Here is a 27350-nt window from a genome sequence, read left to right as displayed (position 1 = left end):
TGAGTCGGTGTTGAGGTGTCAGGAACGCTCCGCGGTAGGGGCGATATGCTCGGACGCCATGTGCCCGCAGTCTCCTGTACACGGTTTGTCGACTTATCACGTCCGTGCCGTTAACGTCGCCGTTACGAAGCGGTTCCGAAGGTGAAGTACCCGGATGTGTCGGTCTTCAATAGGCGTGGTCACCCGTGGTCTCCCGCTTCTCGGCCTGTCTGATGTCCGACCTGTTTGACGCAACCGCTGCATTAACCTGGTGACGGTTATGCGCGCGCATCCTAACCTTCTGGCGACGTCGCGGTGCGTAGTTCCCTGTCGGCTCTCTCTCTCTCTCTCAATCGCTGTCAAACGTGGCATTTCTTTTGTGTGCTTTTTGTTGCTGTGATCCCAACGTGTCGGGTCAGCAGTTTTATACAGAAGATATGCACGTGCATTTCGTGTTACGGGACGGAACGTCATTTGGGCAAATTGCACGCTTTTTTCTCAATTGATCAAATGTTCCCGGTTTTATCGACCGAATACGTTTGGTTTGGAACGTAGGATACGCAAAAGTACCTTTCAGACGAAAATTAACTCTTCATAAAAAAATATTTAGAAAAATGTGTGGTATCGTTTCTTTTGGACATTAGTTTATTAAATGTTTTCTGTCTCTAGTTGGCTATACTTTGTATTGAATAAATGTCTTTTCCATAAAATGATGTTTTGTATTAGTTTCTCCCATTTTGACACATCAGTGGTAACTCGTCATGGGAAATACATCTGTTATTAAAGAGTCTCCAGACTTTGATTCCAGGCGTTTGTAAACATGACAGACACCAACACCACATAAAACTCTCAAGTAATGGGGGCGTTTGGGTAGCCTGGTGTTTAAAGCGTTCGCTCGTCACTCACTCACTCACTCACTCACTCACTCACCCACCCACCCACCCACCCACTCACTCACTCACTCAAGTAATGGGGGTGGTCGGGTAGCCTGGTGTTTAAAGCGTTCGCTCGTCACGCCGAAGACCCGGGTTCGATTCCCGACATGGGTACATTTCTGGTGTCCCTCGCCGTAATATTGCTGGAGTAAAACGGTACTCACTCACTCACTCAAGTAATTGTTATTTCAAGTTATGGTATAAATCGGAACACCGATCCAGTCAATAGGAATTCAATAATCTTTTATCATCTATAAATTTACTATATTATTTTATTCCCTTGAATTAAACGACATCCGTTAGGCTATGTGTATGTTACATATTTCTTTTATTTGAGTTATTCCCTTTTCTGCCCATTGCTTAATTATCAATTCAGATTTTATAAAGAGGTCGTTAAGCGACAATGGCTCCATAATTATTCTATAAGGGTCGTTTACATAAAGTTTATGTTTCTTGGAAAACTTTGACCATGCATTTTAAACATCTTCCCAGAATCGAATGTCCATTTTACATCTTATAGTTTTACTGATAAAAGATCTTCCTTTTCAACTTTATGTAAAAGTAAGTGAATTAAACGCTTTGATTTTCTGTTAAATCTGTATGGCTTGGTCCTTTTAAAATGCCAATGCAAATCCCAGTCCATCATTCTTAACCCCTGCTTTTCATAAGACCTTCCAAATGGGTCTTTGTTATTGTTATTTACTATTAAAGTAAAAACAATATAAAAAGGGGACAAAGCCCTTTCCAAAATCATAAGCAATCTCTCTAAAAAGAGTCGACCGCCTCCGTGGTCTAGTGGTAGAGCGGAAGGTCTGGGTTTCGATCCCCGACCGCATCATACCAAAAGACGTTAAAAATGGTACATGTACCGTCTGGCGCTCGGCATTAAGGGGCTAAAACAAGGACTGGTCGTCTCGGAGTCAGTATACTGTGTCTGAGTGGGGTATTCATGTTAAACTGCGGCATGGTATCTCATAGAGCTAGCACTATAAATCGGCATCAGTCCGGACTTGTACAAGCAGCCACACAAACACACACGTACATGCACGTCGCTATATAAGTGCAATAATCTTGGACGCGACGTTAAACCCCATTTCACCTCATCTCACCTCTAGAAGAGTCCGTTGTACTATTCCGACTATATCATACGCAAGTGTTGATGAATCACTATCAAACAGTGATGATATTTGATGTTCGGGAAAAAGTGAGCGTATCCTGCTCCGCCGGTCACACACCTCACAAACACATGTAAAGACAAGTCAATTGGTTACCCGCACAAACACGGGAACATATGGCACAAGACAAAATCAGTAATTGAATCAGACATCATTTTTGTCATTGGTGACTCAAATATTGAAATGCCCTTCACATATGTTCCATAAAACGGTTTGCTTTAAAGGCGCTGAATTTTTAACCGTGATCAAAGAACCTTTTAGCTATATTCGTATGACGCTCTTTAAAATGGTCGTAGCAAGGAAGGAAGCGGGGGTCGGGAGATGAGGTAGAGGGGACAACTGATGCCCACCTGCCTACAACCTGCCAAGATGTCCTGCAATTCACATATTTTTCTCTTTAAACTTCAGATGACATTTGCTTTCATTATTGGCAAATTTTCCTGAACCTGTGCAAATGAAAATTTAACAATATCTATGGTCTCCATGATTAATGACAAATGCCATCATGATCAATAAATAGAGTTTTCCCTAATTTTGTAGTATTGGATAATTATGTACTAAATGATGTTGCAGAATCGATCTTGGTTCTTTTGTAAAATTGCAAATATTAATGCATTTTTTATAAGATTTAAAATGGTATTACTCCCACCTGTCTCAAGTACTTTCTATGAATATATATGGAAGTGATATTCATTTCTTCAATTTCGTGTTTATCTCATCAACGTGAATACGAAATAATATGTGACAAAGCCCGTAAGCATGGAGATATCTATTGAGAGTTTCCGTACATATTTCTGATGACATTTACATGGTGACAAGAGGTGTCATCATTACAATTATTATTTACTTCTTTGATATTGAGACCAACAAACACTACACCATATAACATTAATCAATGCTCAAGAGGTGCAGGATTTCTGTGTGTCTCGTTTGCCAACTGAATTATTCAAATGAAACTATGGCTACTGTCCAGAGTAGGTTGTTCTGCTATATCTGGCAACAAGACTATCATGAAGCCTTACTTAAACTGTCGTTCATACGATTTAATCATCACTGGTTGAAGATTCCGCCCTGTTTAAATTGTCCTATTATTTCAAATTATTTTTAATGTGCATTTAAAGAAGTAAAAGTACCAATAACGTATCATGTTCCCTATTGTCATAAATCCTTCTCCAATGAATTTCGTTTTAATGTTTCTTCAGGGCAAGATGGTTCTCATGTTACTGCCAGTGTGACAATATCATAGTGCATGGACATCCCCTCTTGAGGAGTTCAGAACTGTATCGTCGCAGTGGATAACGATGGAGATGGTAGTTATGTCAAGCATCATTAGTGTCTTGACCTTGACGCTTGTAGCCTTGGTGAACAGTCAGAAAGCCATTCAGGAAGGTTGCTGGCGCCATGAGTCGTCCTTCGATGACGTCACAAGCCCGACTACTGCATTGTGGGTACAGGATGTGTGCGTGTCAAAATTAAGATGTATAGCACTGTGTAGCTCACGTTCAACGTGCAATGCGGTCTTCCATGATCCTATCGCTGCGCAATGTCAAGGTCATCAGGGTTTTGTGATGGCAAAGAACACAAGGCCAAAAGCAGGAACTACTTTTTTCATCCGTAACTCACCGCTGCGCAGAACATCATCCTCGATCAGTAGTCATCCGCCCAGACTGACTTCTCAACACACAGGTAGAGTTATGTTCTAAGCCGATACTCAAGCATTGATGAATCGAACAATGATGAGTTATTTCCTTTAAAATGACGTAATTGTAGCAAGGGTCGGGCTGGGATAAGTAACCTAATGGTTAAAGCGTTCACTCGACGCCCCGAAAAAACACTTCCACCAATTCACTCAACGTGAAATTGGGTTTAACGTCTGCGTTCAAGATTATAGCAGTTATATGGCGACGTGTTCTGTGTGTGTCTGTGTGTGTGGGAGAAAGAGAGAGAGTGTGTGTGTGTGTGTATGTGTGTGCTCAAGATCATTGCAGTTATCAAGCGACTTCTATGTGTGTTGATCATGTATATCTGTACCTCGTTGTAAGGTCTGTATGTGTGTGTGTGTCGATCTTGTATGCCTCTACCTCGTGAGCGTGTGTGTGTGTGCTCGTCATAGTTAGTGTGAACTCGTTTTCGTGTGTGTGACCTCGTTACAACGCGTGTCGAAGTTCATTCTTCGCTTTGCACATTGACGTGTCCCTCTATATTGAAACTTTCATTATCCCAACGTGTCTCTTTTTGGTGTTTTATATCACAAATCCACAGTAAATACCTATTGTGTTTTCTTAACATAATTAAACATGAATATTTGCCTCTGTTGTCTCCAACGACGATACAATAAGCCCAAGGTGTCATTTCTTTATTTAAATACTTAATACCTAACACGTCCACATTTCTTCTGAACATAGAAACTATCCCTGCCTCCACGCCGAAGTATCACATTGACCACGAAAACAAGATGGAGTATAACGTCTATCAAAAAAAGCTCACCTGGCTAGACGCCGAGGCATTTTGTGAGGACAAAGGAGAAAGACTCATCCGGCTTGAGACAGCGGCAAAGAGAAAAAGTGTTCGACAGTACTTAGCGTCGAAGAAGGGTAAGTACATCTAAACTCTTGTCACCAAAACCAGTGCAAGAGATCTGATTGGTAATAATCACATACACAGCCGGGCAAAAGAAAGTATAGCTCTGAAAATAGATTTGACCAAAGAATTACAAACGTTATATAACGTTTCAAGGCCGAAACACTGAACGTAAGGTCCTAATCACAACTATGATACCCGCATCATATACATGTACATGATCATGGAATAAGCATTTCTTATGTGTTTAATTTTTAGCCACCATCAAACGTGAGTGTATACTTTCCTATGTCCGGCAGTGAATGTCGATTATTTCACATGTACAATACGCCTTATGCAGTTCTTGAGATGGTGGCTACCTAGTGCGACAAGACGTCATATTTTGTGCGGATGATTGCGTACATGTACAACAAAGCAGTTACTATTTCGAATGAATGCGTACGTGCGCAAACGTCATACATAGTTCGTATGGCTGTGGACTAGTGAGACCAAACGTCGGATGACTGCGTACGATACGTACGACAAAGTGGCACATTAGTATTGATGGGTGCGAACAAATCCGAATGATTGAGTACATGTGCTTCAAAACGGCATATATACTCCTGCTCAGGACCATACACCCGACTTTTGGTTCGGTATCGGCAAAATAGCGCCGCTAACGATCATCTAAGAACAGCAAGATCCCGCAACACTACAACCTGGGATTGCCACGTCTGGGTCCTTATACTTCGAAACAAGACATGAGTGCCGTAAAAGGCGACTTTGCTTGTAGTAAAAGGCGACTAACGGGATCGGGTGGTCAGGCTCGCTGACTTGGTTGATGAATGTCATCGATCCCAATTGCGTGGATCGATGCTCATGATATCAATCACTGGATTGTCTGGTCCAGACTCGATTATTTACAGACCGCCGTCATATAGCTGGAATATTGCTGAGTGCGGCGTTAAACAACAAACCAACCAACCAACCCACTGCAACGTACCCTGCATCAAACACTCCAGGTGCACGTCCCATACTCGCACAGGCTGCCTGTAACCTGGACCGTTATCCGAGCATGAAGGCCATTCGTTTGCGTTATTTTTTCACAACTTAATCAACTTAATCTTGTCAGTTACATCATCAGTGTCGAGGGGGCGGTCGGGTAGCCTAGTGGTTAAAGCGTTCGTTCGTCACGCCGAAGACCCGGGTTCGATTCCCGACATAGGTACAATGGGTGAAGCCCATTTCTGGTGTCCCCCGCCGTGATATTGCTGGAATATTGCTAAAAGCGGCGTAAAACCTCCCTCCCTCCCTCCCTCCCTCCCTCACTCACTCACTCACTCACTTGGTTGGTTGTTTAATGCCGTACTCAGCAATATTCCAGCTATGTGACGGCGCTCTGTAAAAAATCGAGTCTGGACCAGACAATACAGTGATTAATGTCATGAGCATCGATATACGCAATTTGGATCGATGACATGCATCAACCAAGTCAGCGAGCCTGACCACCCGATCCCGTTAGTCGCCTTTTACGACAAGCATAGTCACCTTTTACGGCAAGCATGGGTTGCTGAAGACCTATTCTACCCCGGAATCTTCACGGGTTTCTTCAAGGAGTAGATAAGACCGCCTCCGTGGTCTAGTTGTAGAGCGTCCGCCCGGAGAGGGGAAGGTCTGGGGTTCGATCCCCAGCCGCGTCATACCAAAAGACGTTAAAAGATGGTACTTGTTGTTACCCTGTCTGGCGCTCGGCATTAAGGGGCTAAAACAAGGACTGGTCGGCACGGAGTCAGTATACTGTGTCTGAGTGGGGTATTCATGTTAAACTGCGGCATGGTATCTCAGTGAGCTAGCACTATAAATCGGCATCAGTCCGGGCTAGTACAAGCAGCCACACACACACACATACACGTACATGCACGTCGCTATATAAGTGCAATAATCTTGGACGCGACGTTAAACCCCATTTCACCTCACCTCAAGGAGGAGACGGAGGATACAGTGTGTATCGTCGACGGAATAAGCGTGTAACCGAATGTACAAGAAGACAGATTCGGTGGAACTGTCATGATGCCATCTCCATTGGGCGAAGAACAGATGTTGTTCATACCCAGGGCAACATAACACGTGTGCGTTATCGTCAGGCGATGTTACGTCCTCATGTTGTCCCGGCCGTGCAAGCACCTGGCGCCATTTATTAACATGACAATGCTCGTCCGCACACTGAACATATACAGATTGTCTGCCGTCCCAGAACATAAACGTCCTGCCGTGGCCTTCAAGATCACGGGACCAACTGAGCATCTGTGAGATGGGTTAAATAGACGTTCACGTCAACGTCAACCAAGGCCACATAAGCTGCAGCAATTACGCCAAACTCTTCCGGAAGAATGGTCTGCCATTCCACAAGGTGTCAGGTTTCTTGGTGTCAGGGCAGGTGTCGTGTAGTAATAGGGGACATGTACTGTACGACGTTCATGCTTGAGAAAGTGACGTAACCGGCACATGATAAGACCTTCCTTGGTGAACTCTCACTTTGTAAGCCTCCAAACACACAAATGCCCCACATGTTGTTTTTAATGTCTTGTGGAAACCATATATCCGTTTCTTTTATTAGTGAGTATAGTACTTTTTTATGTTTTTATTTCTTTTGGGAGTAAATAAACAAGTGAGTATAGTACTGGAGGATGCGTTGGCAAGCAACATACTGCCATATTTACTATGTGTGTGCGCGAACGTGTGCGGAGATTTGTCATACGGAGCATGGTTGGATGGGTACACGTGCGACATAACGTCATTAATATTGCGCACTATTGCGTGCGGATGCCTACGTGCGGATGCCTGCGTACAAATGCGACAAAACTGTGATTGTGATGGGTATGACAACGGTGTTGGTGAAAATGGTGACGTTTATCAAAACAAAAACAAAATAAATACCGTAATACTCGGGGTATTGATAGTTCATTTCATCCTTCAAAGTTACAATTTAAATATCAAACGACTACTAAACATCATGGTCGTAATCTGTCATTGTCTATCATATATGGTTTGAACGTTTTTACAACTCATCGATACAAAAATGTAGATTTCCGCTGCTTATATGTGGTCTGTGCCTGAAAAAATACACCTGGGCATTGAGTGTATATACGGAATTTGGTAAAACTCCCTTTCAGAATTATTGACAAGGGGCAAATACCATTTTTTCTCTGCAATTGTGCCATTGTTTTACACTGTCACAACTGACCCGTCAAGCATGGACATCGCCGACCGACGTAATGTCATCAGTTACTAATATAATGCCCCCTTCACTTACACGGATTTTTCTTACGAGTCCTTACGGATCGCACAAATTCACGGATCCTTTCGATTTGGCCACTTTTACGACCGATTTAAGAGTTGTTACGAGTTATTACGAGCTATTTACGGTTTATTACGGATTATTACGAGTTATTACGATGTATTTTCGGCAAAATTCTACGATTTGTTACGAGTTGTCACGGATAACTACGAACAACTTACGGGCATTTTACGAGCTTTTTACGGATTGTTACGAGTATATAACGGAATGTTACTATTCATCGAAGCTTTTACGTGTTAGTTACGACCTGTTTAGGTGTTGTTACGAATAGTTACGAGTATTTACGAGCCTTCTTCTTTGGAGCCATGCTTGTAGATATTGTAGAGTAGATATGCAGAGATGTGACTTCTATGACTTCTTGATAACAACTGAAAATGAAGTGTTCGATTTTGCAGCTTTTGTACCTTTCCCTAAATCCTAAACAATACGTAAGAATACGTAAAGTATACGTATCTATTCATAAAGTACTCGTAACTACATGTAAAGTGCTAGTAATAACTAGTAACAATCCGTAAAGCCATCGTAACACGACCCGAATGAAATCGTAAACAACACGTAAGCACTCGTAATAATCCGTAAACAAATCGTAAAAAAATTGTTACGAGTCATCTACGGATTCTTGTGAGCAGTTTACGGATGGTGACGTGTTCTTGCGAGCGGTTTACGATACTTACGAATTGTTACGAGTTATTTACAAAAAATTCCATCCGTGGACAATCGTAAGATGATTTTTGACATGTCAAAAAAGTTGCCTCTCCTTTCACGGATCCTTAAGAGTGTCTGCGAGTTGTTGGAGTTGTGACGAGTTATTTACGGATACCAGCGAGTTAGTTATGGATGCTTGCTACTGACTACGAGTTGGCGATCCGTAAGGACCTCGTAAGAAAAACCATGTTTGTGAAGGGGACATAAAGGAAACGTTCTTTGTACATCAAAACGTCAGCTTGAACCATCTATATGAACATTAAAACCAAAGACCTAAAATAATCGCATGCGCCGATGAATGTCCACCCTAACGAATACGATGACTGATGGATGTGATGGTGGTTGTGATGATGACGATGATGATGATGATGAGGAGGAGGAGGAGGAGGGGGAGGAGGAAGAGGAGGAGGAGGATGCGGTTGTGAGGAGGATGAAGACGGCCATGATGGTGGTGATGTGATGGCAATGACGATGTTCATGATGTAAATGTCGACTGTGACGTGGACCTCGTTACTGATTATGTTGACCATGACATTGACAAGAAAACACCCTTATGCTGACGAATGTAGTTATGTGTTCATCATGATTTGCTTATTTTGAAGAATACAAAGGAGAGAAAGCATACGTGGCTGGCTACATCTACAGCAAGAACGACATGTATTGGGAGAGTCAGATGAAGGACAGGATGCCGGTGGACATTGTTAAACCCCGTCTTGGGATGGCCGGGCCCATGACATCAGTCTGCATTGTCAAGTCATATGACACTCAGGACAAACTACGGACTATTAGAATCATATTAACATCCAATTTGTTAATATGTGAACGGAGTCCCTGAACCCGGTATCTAGCCGTGTCCTCGTGAGTCAGCTGGATGTCAGGCTGCTTTGAGCTGTATTGTTGTACTGTCATGGCGCACTTGGATTGACTGCGTGTGTGGTTCTGTTGCGAGGGCGTGCTTTTCCTGAGAAACTATTCGTTTCTTTATACAGATTAAATTGCAACCCATTCTGCAATGAAACCTACTTTTTAGGAATCCGACTCTACCGAAATTTTAATTCATGAAAATTGGAAAAAAACATCCGTCACGTCGGTATGTAATCCTCTATACAAAATGTAATGGTTCCATTATTTTGTGCTTCATTCAAATATAACCTAACGACCCCATTTATCTTACAAAAAGCGAACACCAGAAGTGCAATACTGAACTTTTTAAGCAGTTATGGATGAGCTTAAAGTGGCATAAAACATTTGGTTTAAATTATGCGTTCGTGGTCTAGTAGATAGTGTGAGAGCGATGGTGTCGGTGGTTCGATCCCCGGTCGCGTCATACCAAAACACGTTAAAAGACTATACTTGTTATCGTGCGTGGCGCTCGTCATTGAGGGGATATATCAGAGAGTCGTCGGCTTGGAGTGTACTGTGACAGTGGGGTATCCATGTTAAGTGAGTTCAGGATACAGCCGCCACTAGAACAAGGAACTGGGAGTGTGGCGCATTACATATCCTCTTACCATGAATATAACAGTCTCCACAAGGTTATGTATCAAAGACTTCACGAGCATGAAGAAGTTCAATAAATGACTCAATTTGGAAAATTCGTGTTTGTCATTGTAAGCTATAACCATGACGTGTGAGGAAATTATTTATAACGGTGAAATTGACGATTGCGAGCGACAACGTCGTTAATATTGGTGTTGATTATAGCGACAGCGTTCATAATGGTGACGTTGATGATAGCGACAACGTTCATAATGGAGACGTTGATGATAGCGACAGCTTTCATAATGGTGACGATGATAGCGACAGCGTTCATAATGGTGACATTGTTCAAAGCGACAGCGTTCATAAAGGAGACGTTGATGATAGCGACAGCGTTCATAATGGTGACGTTGATGACAGAGGTCATTGTTAATAATAGCGCATGGCGATAATGATAAGAGGGTATATTGCCTTGTTCCTAACGACGACGTTGCTGGCGAATATGAAGGCAATAGCGATCATGACGTTGAAAATATTGGCGATGAGGCGTCTTAATCAAAACTGGTGGTGGTGTTGATCACGAGTTGGCGTTCATTTTGTCATTATGTCATGAAAAGTTGCGTGTCCATATGAGAGGTTTCGAACTCAGATTCCGCACTTTTAATGCTTTTCAAATTGTTACAGCGTTTGGATTCATCTTTTGTGGAACCTCTAAATTGAAAACACAGTTGGTTTATTTTCTGTGTTTGTTGGTTTGTTGTTTAACGCCGCACTGACCAATATTCCAGCTGAATGAAGGCGGTCTGTAAATGATCGAGTCTGGACCAGACAATCCAGTGATTGACATCGTGAGCATCTATCTATGCAATTCGGAAATCTATCTATCTATCTATGGAAATGATTTCCTCTCCTTTATATTGATGAAGTTAGAAATATTGGCGATGTTACGCTTCTGTTAAGCTTGTGGTGGTGGTGACAACGAAGATGCTGATGATGATAACGATGATTTGCCGTTCATGGTGGTGGTGGTAACTTTTGTGACAGCAGTGACGCTGATGATGCAAACGTTGATCTGACGTTCACGGTGGCGGCGGTGCTGGTGATGCTGGTGGTTGTTCCAGTGACGACTGTTAACGTGATTCGTTTATGTTGAAGCATACAGAGCCAAGAAGGCCATGGTGGCAGGGTACAGATATGACGAAGACGCCATCTACTGGGGAAGCAACAGGAAAGAGCCAGTGCCGTTTGATATACTAGTTGATTCACTACTGACAAACAGAGTAGCCATATATGGATGCTACATTACTTCTAAAGATGTTCAAGAAAAACTACGCATTACCCGAGACAGATACGATGGAGAATTGATCATCTGCGAACGAAACCTTCGTGTCTAACCTCGGCAACATCCTCAATACTGCACAGGGTTTATACACCACGCTCCCCCATCACCCGTGAATACAAACTAAAGCTTTGAGGTATAGTAGTAACGTGTGTTCAGTTTTAGAACTTACGAAAGCCATACGAACTCTAATCCGCGCAGGCTGGTACTGACCCGTGAAGATCCGGGAAAGAATACGTCTTCAACAATCCTTGCTTGCCTTAAAAGGCGACTATGCTTGTCGTAAGAGGCGACTAACGGGATCGGGTGGTCAGGATCGCTGACCTGGTTGATGCGTGTCATCGTATCTCAATTGCGTGGATCGATGCTCGTGATATCAATCACTGGATTGTCTGGTCCAGACTCGATTATTTACAGACCGCCGTCATATAGCTGGAATATCGCTGAGTGCGGCGTTAAACAACAAACAAACAAACAAACAGTACCTGGTATTACCAATGTGAAAGTAGGTGACCGCAAGGCTGTAACACATATTGCCCTTTGTGCGATGTAAACTGAGCTCTCATTGGTCAGAGCAGACAGTGGTTTCTCTCGCTGGAACCAGGCCTTGGCTGGAGTCGTTGGGTACAGGTGACGACTAAAATGCTAATCGCCCGTCCGTATTCACGGATGATAAAAGAACGAAGTGTAAAACTTGTATCAAAACCCGTATTGACGTTGCTCCAACAACAAGGATTTACAAGGATTTAATCAGGACAGTGTCGTACTCACTGACAACGATAAAGAAATTTTCGGCTATATGATTTATAGTCATATGTGCAAGTCCTGGACCGACTTGCATAAAGCGGTCTCAGCATTACGGCTATCTTAAATCTATGTTCGGGTGCGGGAGTTACGATCATCGTAGCGTTTAGATCGCTTTGTGCAAGTGGGCCCTGGCCAGTAATCGTTCTTAAGATGGGGCATCCGGACTAGCAGAGTTTCACTGTATAAGAGTTTTGACCTTGAATCATAAGTTGGAAAAACAAACAAATGTCGATAATTTGTTCGTCGGGAAAGCCCCTTGATTGTCCTAAAACATGTTTATTTTTTAGCACTTTACTACAACATGGCCCAGTATGCCTGCCAGAAACCTATGATCATGGGTTCGAATCCCAGATTCGCCCTGGTCATGTCTCTAATTTTGTCAGAACAATACCCGTGTTCAGTTATAGCACGGCGTGTCAGCTTAATGTGGGAGGAAAGCCCGAAGTGATGCAGGTCTAAGACGTTTACCACTTCGGTGAAATCCTCGAGCACGGGTATGGTGCTGACAAACCTAGAAACATAATCGGGGCGAACCGGGATTCGAACCCACAATCATAGGGTTCTGGCGAGCCCAAGGGACGCAACTCTGCACAGCGAATCGCGGCGCATTAGACGACAGGGCCACCCGTGCCCCTCTGCCAAATGAGAGGACTGACCTAATTCCAATAAGGATTGTTTGAAAAATGACAAAAACTGGAAATTGATTAGTTTGAAATTCATCTATCTGTAAAATACAAAAATACCCTCAGGAAACTAAAGTTTTCTTCAAGCAACCAAATAAACTTCTCTCACAGCATACATAGGTACAACATGTCGTTATTTATTTATCTGTTTCGGGACCGACCATTTGTTCTTCTTGGAGGGGGACTGTGGTTTATGTGGAGACTAGATACATGCATTTATGATGTTGTATTTTGTAGTTTCAAATACACTGAAGCGCAGCTTGCAACTTACTTCTCAACTGACAAAATGGACTTGTAGCTCTTAAAGAACCTGGTGAATGTCTTTCAGAATGAGATTAGTCAGTGCGTGATATTGTCAATGGTAGAATGCACAAACTGACAAAGAGGAAACAAAACAGGAACAAACCCATTCTGTCCCAGCCAGCTGTCATCCAAAGTCTGGCTGCCCTACATGAAACGTTTGTAGTTGATCCCACTGACATGATCCCATATAACACAACCTTTATGTGTTAGCATTCCTACATTAAGTGTTTGACCCAAGTACTTGGTGTAAGTGACATATCAAATAATGCCACACTGTAATGTAACTGATGAAATGTGCTAAAACCATGCATCAGTACTATCAGTATTTGGCTTGACTCTAAAATCTGAAGACGTCCATTCCTCATGCATTTTGTAGTTTCAAATAAACTGAAGCACAGCTTGCTACTTACTTCTCAGTTAACAAAATGGACTAGCAGCTTTGTTCAAAGTAAGCAAAAGGGTCGTCAGTGTTGGGAGATAAAGTGCCACAGTAAAAGTTATATCCGTCTTTACTGAGCGTTTCGAAGAATAGCACGATTAATTTCATGTTGACGACCCACCCTGGTGGTGCATTCTGATGCCGAATAAATGTTCTTCAAATTATTTCAAAAGGGTTTTTTTCTTCTCAAATTATTTATCAACTTCACGCCATCAACTGCACCTAAAAGCACGGAGTTCTTGACAGGAGAGTTTCGTTTGTAAACTGGTATTTTGTTACCTTGATGCCTTAAATTTAAGTAACCTTCTCAGATAAAATGTGTCACAATATTTCAAATTTCAGGAACCGCCAAAACTTTCATTTTCCTAAATGAACGTCATTTCAGGTTGTTCAATTATAGGAAAGTGTTGCAGAACGTGGACTACGCAGCTCGTGATGCCACTACTTGTGGCTACCAAGACTTATCATACTGCTGCAAACTTGTATGTCCTATCATCACAGATGACTTCCCTATTATTCACAGTAACAACTCCCTTCAGTTATTCAAAATATCATGTGCAGCCTCATGCCAATTGTGATCACAACTTGAAAAATCACAACTTGAAGTAAACGCCAATACATGGGCCAAAAGAGAAGAAGAACCTGTTATATGTCTTTCAGAGAGGGTTAAGTCAGTGCGTGATGTTGTCATTGGTAGTATGCCCAAACTGACAAAAAGGAAACAGAATTGGAATTAACCCATTCTGTCCCAGCCAGCTGTCATCCAAAGTCTTGCTGCCCTACAAGAAAAGTTTGTAGTTGTTCCCACTGAAAAGACCTAAAATAACATAACCATTATATGTAAGCATCACTACATTGATTGTTTAATCAAAGAACTTGGAGTGAGTGACATAGAGAAATAATGCCACATATAAGGCTAGTATGGTAACTGAGGAAGAAAGCTGACAAAACCTTAATCAGTACTGTCAACATTTAGCTGGACTTTAAAACCTGAAGACGTCCATTACTCATTTGTACTTGATTCCAAAGCTCCACAGAAATACGTACAAAGAGAGATTTATTGCTGGGTCTGGCAAATGTACCACTAAATCCCTGTCTCAAAGAATAACACCACCCTGAATACAATCAAGGAAGGACTATGTACGTGTATATTTAAAGAAAATATTTGAGACAAGTGGAATTAATACAATGTGGATTATCAAACGCGCAAAGGATTTGTTTGACTTTTTACAATCTCAGAAAAGAACCAGGTTCAATTCTGTCAAAGCATATGATTCTTCAACTTTCTACACCACTATCCCACATGACAAACGTAAGAAAAACGTTCATTCATTGATCCATGGGGATTTTGTTACAAAACGAGGTGACCATAGATACAGTTATATAACTAAGGGTTTTTTGAGAAAACAAAAATTGGGGGTAAGACATTTAGGCAAGAAGTAGGCATCCCCATGAGCACTAATCGTGCTCCCCTTAAGGCTGATATGTGCCATGCATATGAATTGGAATTTCTGATCGGATTGGCAAAGTCAAAACAACGTCATGTGGCCAAGAACTTTAATTTTGGCTTAAGTCATGTCGATGATCTGATATCGGTCAATAATTCCCTTCCACTGATTTTCCCATTTGAACTAGAAGTAAAGGAGACCAATGAGACGGCCTGATCTGTTTCATATTTAGATTTATGCACAAAGAATCCGAGTGACAAAATACTCTCCACAAGACTGTATGAAAAGAGAGATGATCTCAACTCACCAATAGTCAACTTTCCCTTATGTAGAACAATTTTCCTGCAGCTCCAGCCCTTGGTGTCTGGTTCACAACTTCTGAGGTGCAATCGAGCATGCACTTTCTCCCAATAGTTGAAAGAGCGTCATACTACTCTTGCTAACAGATTGTTTGATCAAGGTTACAACATTCAAGACCTCAGTGTTCGCGTAAAGGTGAGCGTATCTTGCCCCTTCGGTGACACCTATCACAAACACATGCAAGGGCAAGTCAGTTGTTCACCTGATAAAACACAGGAACTTATGAACACATGGGGAATTGCAACGGACACATTATTCTCGTCACTGAGGCGTCAAATTTGGAAATGTCCTCCACATGTCTTCCATTAAACCTTTTGAAAACTTTACTGAGACCTTGAATGTTTTAACCATGATCAAACAACTTTTGAGCAAGAGTCGTATGACGGTCTTTGAAATGAACGAGTTATTGTTTCATGAAACCTGAGGATAAATTACGTTTTCCAGGATTTTCTGGAACACATTTCTTTTCAAATAACTAACAACGCGCGTGGCCTGACGTTGATTAATGAATAATTTGCAAGACGATGGCTTGCGGTATATACAGTTTTACTTTATACATGTAGATATATATACATACAAAAGACACTGTGCCAGGTCAGCACGTAGTGGTAGTGGTTGTTGTCTAGGTGCCCCGGAGCACCCAGCCTAACCCTTGCTAGGCTAAGGGTAAGACCTTTCTTCTCTCCTTTCAATCTCTTTGGACCAAGGCTTATATAGCCAAGGTCACCTGACATTTAGTAAGTAATAAATATGAATATAAACAGTTATTCATCAGTGACACACCTGCACATCTCGCTCAGGATGGCAGACGGTCGATGTACACAAAAAAGGGGATTAACAATTAGGATTAGCATCTTATACATAACAGCAATTAAGTGTTTTAAGGCATATAGATGTCATGGCTCCAGGGTAATGAGGCTTTGCAATTAAATGTTCTTCAGACAATTGGTGTCGTAAATCAGTCGCTATGACATAACTCCGCCAAAACTTCACCCAGGATGTTTTAACTCATGTTACCAAATTCGTGAAAGTGTCCACGTCCAAAATCCAAATCTCTCAAGATGTAAGAAAGACAAAGAGCCTAGTTGTCATCGATTCGAACATGTCGGATAACTTTCATACCAATATTTCAAAGTTTGCTGTCACTTTTACACTTTGACATTTCCAGTGGTCGAAACAGCGCCCTCCCTTATCCATCTTCGTCTTTATATCAGACTAAAATCAGATGTGGAAGTTATCAGCCACGCAATCTGCTGAATATTTGTACAAGTATCACTTGTCCCCAACTTGTATTTTCATGATTGAAATAAAACTGTTTTCTATATAAAAAAATCCCTCCCCCCCCCCCCCCCCCCCCCCCCGACGGCTGGCTACAGCACTGTCACCCCTCTGTGCGGGTTAAAGGGGGACAAGGCTTGGGTCACTTCGCAATACCAACAGCGAGTCCCTTTGTTCATTTAAACATATAATTATTTAGTCTATGCCTATCAATCAAGCAGTTCACTTACATACACATATTTACAGCTATGGGTCATAGAGCACAGATTCCCTAAAAGGAAAGATTCTGAATGATTATTTCCGCCATATCACGACGGGAGGCTCTAGAAATCCGCTTCAACAGTTGTACTCATGTACTCAATGTCTCAGTCTCACACCTGGCACTCAACGAGTAAGTGAGTATGGTTTTACGCCGCAACTATTCCAGCAATGTCACGGCGGGGGACACAAGAAATGGGCTTTGTGCCCATGTCGGGAATCGTACCCGGTCCTTCGGCATGACGAGTGAACGCTTTAACCACTCGGCTACCCGACCGCCCCGGCACTCAACGACAAGACCCAGGCAGGTAATAGCCACCAGGCCATACTCCCCGTGTGTTATCTTACACTGTTGTCATAATGTTGTTCAGGTACTTCGCGGCAACGCCTTATCGTTCAGCTACTTCACGGCAACGCGTTATCTTCAGCTACACCACGGCAACGCGTTATTGTTCAGCTACACCATGCAACGCGTTATTGTGTAGCTATACCACGGCAACGCGTAATTGTGTAGCTATACCACGGCAACGCGTGATTATTCAGCTATATCACGACAACGCGTTATTGTGTAGCTATACCACGGCAACTCGTAATTGTGTAGCTATACCACGGCGACGCGTAATTGTGTAGCTATACCACGGCAACGCGTTATTATTCAGCTATATCACGACAACGCGTTATTGTGTAGCTATACCACGGCAACGCGTTATTGTGTAGCTATACCACGGCAACGCGTAACTGTGTAGCTATACCACGGCAACGCGTAACTGTGTAGCTATACCACGGCAACGCGTTATCATTCAGCTATATCACGGCAACGCGTTATTGTGTAGCTATACCACAGCAACGCGTTATCATTCAGCTATATCACGGCAACGCGTTATTGTGTAGCTATACCACGGCAATGCGTTATTGTTCAACTATATCACGGCGACGCGTTATTGTCCAGCTTTACCACGGCAACGCGTTAACCTAATGATTGGTCCTGGGCCATGCAAAGCAATTGTTAATGGCATAAATATGTGATTACGCCCCTCGCCGTTTTGGTACGGTGACACAGCGACATCACCTTGTTGTGAGACAATGGAGACCTATTGACGAGGCCACAAGGATCATATAACGTTATCAGCACTACATCTACACTGTCAACTAGTCCACATGTACTAATTTCCGTGTGTATATCGCAACTACCATCAGCTCTAAAACAGATACCCACACATCGCATCAACTTCCCTCCCGCGAGTGTAGGGTCTCTGGGTTATAATGAAATTTTGCCGAACTGCTTGACTAAATTCTCTCTACTCCCTGGGGAGTATTTATACTCTGTATCAGCGGGGGGTCGCAGCATGACATCAGCGTCAATCCTTAAATAGTCAACATGACTCTGACACGTGAATATACCTTTTCACACGGAGGCCAAGTACACCGTAAAATTGTGTTTAAATGGTGTGCATATCATTGGGGAGTATGTCACACATGGATAAGATGTACAATTATATATAAAAATAATAAGTGCAAATGAGATTCACGGGCACTTGCATAACAAATATACCACCAGGCATTACAACGATGCTGTAAAAGTCGACTATGATTGTCGCAAGAGGCGATTAATGGGATCGGGTGTTCAGGCTCGCTGACTTGATTGATGCATATCATCGTATCCCAATTACGTGGATCGATGCTCATGATGTCAATCACTGGATTGTCTAGTGCAGACTCGACTATTTACAGACCGCCGTCATATAGCTGGAATATTGGTGAGTGCGGCGTTAAACAACAGACAAACAAACAAACAAACAAAGTATAATAAAGAAGATTTTAGATAAACGGGCGAAAGTAATTCGCTGTGAACCGGGTCCTCGGGAGTATAGGGTGTGATGTACCCTGTGTGCGAGCCTCGACAACTACAGATGGAAGTGAAAGGGAAGTGAAAGGGAAGTGAAAGGGAAGTGAGTGAGTGAGTGAGTGAGTGAGTGAGTGAGTGAGTGAGTGAGTGAGTGTGTGGATTCGCAGCTTCTTAGACCACCTTTGCCATTTTTTCTTCCAGGATTGTACTAATGCCTCATGGCATCACGCGATGCCAGAGAAAATGCGTCTAAATATGACACTTTCTTTCAAATGACCACACAATAAGAGGTTAATCTTGAACAGTTTGCAATATCGGGGTTATTTTGTAATGTATTCTTGATATTGTAGGATTTTATCCATGGAGGATAAAACTAACTTGGATTAAACAATGACCAACACTAACGTTGACAAGCAATGAAGTGGCATTCGTAACTTGACTGTCTGTCAATAACCTCTCAAATTTTATCTTAAGTGAAAATTGATTTGATGTTCAAACGTTCGTTTAAAGAATTTGTTTTCTTTTGTTTGATGCATTCATTACTCGCACTATACAGCATTGATGCATTAATTACTCGCACTGTACAGCATTGATGCATTCATTACTCGACCTATACAGCATTGATGCATTCATTACTCGCACTATACAGCATTGATGCATAAATTACTCGCATTACACAATATACAGCATTGATTACTCGCACTATACAGCCTTAAGGCATTCATTACTAGCACTATACAACATTGATGCGTTCATTTCTCGCACTGTACAACATTGATGTATTAATTACTCGCACTATACAATATACAGCATTGATGCATTCATTACTCGCACTATACAGCATTGATGCATTCATTAATCGCACTATACAATATACAGCACTGATGCGTTCATTACTCGCACTATACAGCACTGATGCGTTCATTACTCGGACTATACAGCACTGATGCGTTCATTACTCGCACTGTACAGCATTGATGCATTCATTAATCGCACCATACAATATACAGCATTGATGCATTCATTACTCGCACTATACAGCACTGATGCATTCATTACTCGCACTATACAATATACAGCATTGACGCGTTCATTACTCGCACTATGCAATGTACAGCATTGATGCATTCATTACTCGCACTATACAGCACTGATGCATTCATTACTCGCACTATACAATATACAGCATTGATGCATTCATTACTCGCACTATACAGCATTGATGCATTCATTACTCGCACTATACAATATACAGCATTGATGCATTCAATACTCGCACTATACAGCACTGATGCATTCTTTACTCGCAATATACAATATACAGCATTGATGCGTTCATTACTCGCACTATGCAATTACAGCATTGATGCATTCATTACTCGCACTATACAGCATTGATGCATTCATTACTCGCACTATGCAATATACAGCATTGATGCATTCATTACTCGCACTATGCAATGTACAGCATTGATGCATTCATTACTCGCACTATGCAATATACAGCATTGATGCATTCATTACTCGCACTATGCAATGTACAGCATTGATGCATTCAATACTCGCACTATACAATATACAGCATTGATGCATTCATTACTCGCACTATGCAATATACAGCATTGATGCATTCATTACTCGCACTATGCAATGTACAGCATTGATGCGTTCATTACTCGCACTATACAATATACAGCATTGATGCATTCATTACTCGCACTATACAATATACAGCATTGATGCATTCATTACTCGCAATATACAGCACTGATGCATTCATTACTCGCAATATACAGCATTGATGCATTCATTACTCGCAATGTACAGCATTGATGCATTCATTACTCGCACTATACAATATACAGCATTGATGCATTCATTACTCGCACTATACAGCACTGATGCATTCATTACTCGCAATATACAGCACTGATGCATTCATTACTCGCAATGTACAGCATTGATGCATTCATTACTCGCACTATACAATATACAGCATTGATGCGTTCATTACTCGCACTATACAATATACAGCATTGATGCGTTCATTACTCGCACTATACAATATACAGCATTGATGCGTTCATTACTCGCACTATGCAATATACAGCACTGATGCATTCATTACTCGCACTATACAATATACAGCGTTGATGCATTCATTACTCACACTATACAATATACAGCATTGATGCATTCATTACTCGCACTATACAATGTACAGCATTGATGCATTCATTACTCGCACTATGCAATATACAGCATTGATGCATTCATTACTCGCACTATGCAATATACAGCATTGATGCGTTCATTACTCGCACTATGCAATATACAGCATTGATGCATTCATTACTCGCACTATACAATGTACAGCATTGAAGCATTCATTACTCGCACTATACAATGTACAGCATTGATGCATTCATTACTCGCACTATGCAATATACAGCATTGATGCGTTCATTACTCGCACTATACAATGTACAGCATTGATGCATTCATTACTCGCACTATACAATATACAGCATTGATGCGTTCATTACTCGCACTATACAGCATTGATGCATTCATTACTCGCACTATACAATATACAGCATTGATGCGTTCATTACTCGCACTATGCAATATACAGCATTGATGCATTCATTACTCGCACTATACAGCACTGATGCATTCATTACTCGCACTATACAATATACAGCATTGATGCATTCATTACTCGCACTATACAGCATTGATGCATTCATTACTCGCACTATACAGCATTGATGCATTCATTACTCGCACTATGCAATATACAGCATTGATGCGTTCATTACTCGCACAATACAATATACAGCATTGATGCGTTCATTACTCGCACTATACAGCATTGATGCGTTCATTACTCGCACTATACAGCATTGATGCATTCATTACTCGCACTATGCAATATACAGCATTGATGCGTTCATTACTCGCACTATACAATATACAGCATTGATGCGTTCATTACTCGCACTATGCAATATACTGCATTGATGCATTCATTACTCGCACTATACAGCACTGATGCATTCATTACTCGCACTATACAATATACAGCATTGATGCATTCATTACTCGCACTATACAGCATTGATGCGTTTTTTACTCGCACTATACAGCATTGATGCGTTTATTACTCGCACTATGCAGCATTGATGCGTTCATTACTCGCACTATACAATATACAGCACTGATGCATTCATTGCTCGCACTATACAATATACAGCATTGATGCGTTCATTACTCGCACTATACAATATACAGCATTGATGCATTCATTACTCGCACTATACAATGTACAGCACTGATGCATTCATTACTCGCACTATGCAATATACAGCATTGATGCGTTCATTACTCGCACTATGCAATATACAGCATTGATGCATTCATTACTCGCACTATACAATGTACAGCATTGAAGCATTCATTACTCGCACTATACAATGTACAGCACTGATGCATTCATTACTCGCACTATGCAATATACAGCATTGATGCGTTCATTACTCGCACTATACAATGTACAGCATTGATGCATTCATTACTCGCACTATACAATATACAGCATTGATGCGTTCATTACTCGCACTATACAATATACAGCATTGATGCGTTCATTACTCGCACTATACAATACACAGCATTGATGCGTTCATTACTCGCACTATACAATATACAGCATTGATGCGTTCATTACTCGCACTATACAATATACAGCATTGATGCATTCATTACTCGCACTATACAATATACAGCATTGATGCATTCATTACTCGCACTATGCAATGTACAGCATTGATGCGTTCATTACTCGCACTATACAGCATTGATGCGTTCATTACTCGCACTATACAATATACAGCATTGATGCGTTCATTACTCGCACTATACAATATACAGCACTGATGCGTTCATTACTCGCACTATGCAGCATATGTTAACTATCGGGCCAAAAAATAAGATTCACCCATGTTTAATGGTGGCTTAAAATGAAACAACCAAGAACGTATTTTTCGATGGTGATGTATTTGATACATATCATAGTTGTGTTTTGGACCAGAAGTTCGCATTGTTTTCAGCCTAGCGTGGTTTTGATAACGTTTGTGATGTTTTGGTCAATTCCAATTTTCAAGTGTATACATTCTTTTGCCGACAGTTCAATACCTCGCATGTAAACAACACCATTCCTAGGCAGTCAGAGGAATAGGGTTGATTAGGTGCTATTTGCTTGCGTTATCGCGTTCCTGGTAAATATAATAATCGATAAATGAGATTGGATTGACAATTTTCACCAACACGCCAATATCGATATTTCCTTTCACCCAAAGAATCTAACAATATTTTGAATAATTTACATTATTAAATATTATTATTCATTCTAATATCGACCATTCACTGCACGTTTAGCGAACGCACTGTTGCGAATACCTTCATAGTTGCTTTAAAGGATAACAAGTGCGTTAGGTATTCTTGATCTCTTCGCAGAAACTTTCAATAACGAGTGACGCATCACACAAGTCCTCAGAGGTACAGGTAATGTGATTAAACTGGTTACGGCACACTCACTTCAAACATGTAAACGCCCTGTGTTTGTGTTACAGGCTTTCCCTTTTTGAAGAAAAAAACCCAATGAATAACATGTACATAAATACTTCGATGATGTGGAAAACCGAATTTCATGGTAACACGTGTGAAAGAAAATCCCTTCCGGTTCGCCACACACCATTAGGTCCTTCTCTTGGTTTTCCCGTGGGGACTTTAATGGTTCCTTTATTCTATTGATAGACTGCCAGTCTTAATTATTAAATATAATGTCGGCTTTGAACGCTAAAGATGTATAAGTTATTAAACAGAATATTGATCACGTGACATTGACGTCATTGGCGTGACATACTTAACCATCCTTAGCGGATTACGTTTTCTCGACGTCAAGGTATTGTTACATCGTGTGAAACTGACGTTATACTCTCCAAGCATTTGTTAACAGAAAATGAAATTGGAAATTGGAATGAGTTTTGTAAGGTTTCAGCATGATGCCTGGTTGATTATATAACGGCAGTAATAGCAAGTTTGACATCAATCAAATCATACCGGGTACTGCTGGGGAATAGAGGCATGCTTGAAACAAAGGTTACTTGCCTAAGGATGAACAGGTTTGTCGCCATTCGTGTCCAACTCGTCCCGTTACGGAAACATGCGAGTGGTGACGAATGGTTTGTCGCAAGACATTAAAGTAATTTTAATACAATTAACATATAATTATTTCTAAACCATTTTAAAGAAGCTGTGTTGAAACAAATTCACTCCTTCTGTCCCTCACAAAATATCCGCCACGGGTCTAAAGGTATGCTATCCTGGATTATAAAAGTTTCCAACAAGGTTTATTGGCTTATTTTGCAATATCCGCGTCATTTGCGTGTAGTCGATCCTATCCTGACTTTGTAGAATACTCAGTTATTATTTATCAATAACAGGGATCAAGCTGAGTGAGTTTGGTTGTCGCCCTAGTAACGTTTTGATGATGTTTGTAATTCTTTTGTTAAATCCAACTTTCAAGTGTATTCTTCCAGTTTAGATGATAATGTCACTGCTAAATTGACTGTAAAGTGACTGATTTATCACATACACTGTAGACTAGTGTTTCAACACAAATACAGTCCTTTTTTTAATTACCGCTTTTTCTGAAAAAAATGATACCAATAAGTTGAGATTTCTGAAAATACATACTGCCTGAAACATGGAGAAACAAATCTGGCAGATATTTCTGCAAAAAAGCCTTTTCTAGTTATAGGCAAATTGTCATGAGTACACATTGAGACATGAATCAGATCAATTCATTCCATCCAGGGCTTTCCAATGATAGAGAGTTTGTTCTTGTAGCTCGTTTCTTTCTCTGTGGGGGCGGTCGGGTAGCCTAGTGGTTAAAGCGTTCGCTCGTCACGCCAAAGACCCGGGTTCGATTCCCGACATGGGTACAATGTGTGAAGCCAATTTCTGGTGTCCCCAGCCGTGATATTGCTGGAATATTGCTAAAAGCGGCGTAAAACCATACTCACTCACTCACTCTTTCTCTGTGGCCGGGCAGCTGGCCAGCCTGTTGTAGAGGGGGCCTTGATGTGGGCTTCTGGGACACCGAAGGAAGGACGAGGCTCTCCGCACGGGGGCGACCATCTGACGGTACTGTAGCGTGATGCCACTACCATATATGCGTGTCACACTATGTGACGTGGCTATAACGAGTTAGAATTGGTCCCAGAGGAGGACTAAGAGGCGACCAAATGGATCGGGTGGTTAGGCTCGGTGCCTTACTTGATATACTTACATCGTACCCTGAGGCGCTGATAGTTGCTCACAATATCAATCAGTGGATTGTCTGGTCCAGACTCGATTTTTTACAGGGTGGCTGTTGTAATGTGGCTTGGATCCTGCCGAGTGTGGTGTTGAACAAAAAAAATAAATAAATAAAAGTACAGTAAACTACGGTTATAACGAACACGCTTATAACGAACTAACGGATATAACGAACTAACTTTTCAGTCCCGACTACTTGCTGTAGTTATACTGTATATATGCTTATAACGAATTACGGTTATAACGAACTAAAATTAGTAGTCCCTTTGAGTTCCTTATAACCGTAGTTTACTGTATCGAGATGTCGGGCTCGGTGACTTGGTTGATTGCGTGTCATCTTACCCCGACTGAGTGGGTCGTTGTTCATAATATCAATCATTGGGTTATCCCATACTTTTTTTCTTTTTTTTTTTAAATGTTTATTCTGTCATATACACAGGATACATAAGCACTCGGAAAGCAATACAGCTTTATGAATACAGGTACTTCTCAAAAGGATATGGTACAGAGGAGGCCTAAGGGTTATCCCATACTTGTAAGAGCCGACACATGAGGATCGGGTCCTTATGATGCGCAAACCTGTCGATGTTTCATCGTTTGTGGACGGTGTTGATCGTTGGTCATAAGTAGATATAATATTGTTTTTGTTTCTCCAAATCAAATCAATCCGTTCGAGCCTAAGACTACAGCATTGACATTCGCGGAGCTGGTACACGGAGAATGGCAGACGCAGCGTGGTGTCGACTTGTCGTCTGCCCACACGGCTACAGAACGAGGTTTCCATGGTGACCTTACTCTGCACGTGAAGCGTGGACCGCTTTTGTTTTTTGGTTGATTGAAATCAGTATCGAGTTGTCATATACTGTGATAATGATGATAGCGTGTCAGTTTAGTCCATAGTCGTGGATCGTTGCTCATCCTATCAGTCACCGGTTTGAATTTGGCGAGAATGTTATAGTGAAAAAGTGAGATTTTACGCGGAAAAGTAGTAAGTGAGTGAGTATGGTTTAACGCCGCTTTTAGCAATATTCCAGCGTTGTCACAGCGAGGTGCTCAAGGACTGGGCTTAACACATTGTAACCATTTGGAGAAACGAACCTGTCTTCGGTTTGACGAACGCTTTAACAGCTGGGCTACCCTTAGGATGGTCCAGACGTGAATTCATGCAATTTGTATAACCTAAGAACGGACCAGAAAAACCAGTCAAGAAAACATATTTCAGAACAAGATTATTTTTTATGTTTTACAGTGTCTCTTAATGTTTTTAGGCACCGATGATGTAATTTTAGATCCAATAATAGACAAACCAACGACCGGGTAGATCCTCAGTGCCTATTCAATTCCGGATAGATTCGTATTCCAAAAAGATAGGGCATTTGTACCCGTAGGATTTCGGGTAGAATGGTTTTCAGAACACGTGGGATTCCAGGTAGGTCTTCCGTCATTGGTACAGAGTATCAGAATCCTACTTTTTGATGCCCCTGCCGTGATGTTGCTGGAATACGACGTAGTATTCAACTATTCACTCGCTCACACAGTATTTTCAATAACCGTGAGATTCCAGGTACTAGGTATTAGTAGAAGTCCATTTGTATAGCTCTTTATCATGCTGAATATCACGCTCAAAGTGCATTATTACCCCCGGTCAATAAAACAGTGTGCACTCGACAAATATTCTCAGCTCCCTTGGGAGTATACAACCCAAGCTGCCTGCGTGATTGCGATCTCATCCTACCGGGTACCCATTCACTGCGGGATGAACATAGTCACATTTCGTCAGTGATGAATAATGTTTTTAGTACCTATGATATTTCGGGCAAAGGGTCCTGTATTACCAATGTTCAATCAATCAATTTTTTCAGTACGTTGCATAATAATTACCCATGAGATCCCATGTTGATTGACCACAACTACCAAGAGATTCAATGAAAACAAGGAATTTAAGTCAAGTCATCAAGTGAAACGCTGTAACGCTGTAACGCCGGCTATATGATATTGGCGATCGATTCTACCCA

At 41.5% G+C, this 27350-nt stretch overlaps 1 long non-coding RNA gene across 1 annotated transcript; it reads left to right on the top strand.

The window, feature by feature from the left end:
- The first annotated feature begins 62 nt into the window (after positions 1-62).
- On the top strand, positions 63-11435 carry LOC125376950. The gene is made up of 3 exons (XR_007219419.1): positions 63-100; positions 7086-7090; positions 11426-11435. It is a non-coding gene; the product is annotated as an uncharacterized LOC125376950 (long non-coding RNA).
- Positions 11436-27350: the final 15915 nt, after the last annotated feature.

This window comes from Haliotis rufescens, unplaced genomic scaffold (assembly GCF_023055435.1).
Source record: "Haliotis rufescens isolate VD_foot unplaced genomic scaffold, xgHalRufe1.0.p SCAF_8, whole genome shotgun sequence".
Lineage (NCBI taxonomy): Eukaryota > Metazoa > Mollusca > Gastropoda > Lepetellida > Haliotidae > Haliotis > Haliotis rufescens.
This window is presented reverse-complemented; position numbering and strand designations above follow the sequence as displayed.